The 250-nt window shown below is 54.0% G+C and overlaps 1 protein-coding gene across 1 annotated transcript in view; it reads right to left on the bottom strand.

The window, feature by feature from the left end:
- Positions 1 to 174, bottom strand: part of LOC119586490 (major facilitator superfamily domain-containing protein 6-like) — a 16,793-nt gene extending 16,619 nt beyond the window's left edge. The window contains 1 exon segment of the mRNA XM_037935228.1: positions 9 to 174. The gene's annotated coding sequence lies outside the window, so the exon portion shown is untranslated.
- Positions 175 to 250: the final 76 nt, after the last annotated feature.

Consider the following 250-nt stretch of genomic DNA (forward strand, 5'->3'; position numbering starts at 1 on the left):
AGACTCACCAAGTATTCCGCCAGCTAGGAAAAGGGTTCAAGAAAAGCGTTCTCAGCAGAGCGGCGATTTACCCTTGTTACCCGAATGACCACAACCTTTTGAATGTGCGGTGGATGGGCGCGCGGACGGGGTTCAATCCGTGAGAGTGGGCGTAGTTTTGAGTGCGCGGTGGGATAGGGGGGGGGGTGTGTGCTTTGAGTGTTAGAGTCAAAGGTGGGTAAAGAGGGTGGCTTTTGAGTGCAGCTGCATT

This window comes from Penaeus monodon, chromosome 21 (assembly GCF_015228065.2).
Source record: "Penaeus monodon isolate SGIC_2016 chromosome 21, NSTDA_Pmon_1, whole genome shotgun sequence".
NCBI classification, from domain to species: domain Eukaryota; kingdom Metazoa; phylum Arthropoda; class Malacostraca; order Decapoda; family Penaeidae; genus Penaeus; species Penaeus monodon.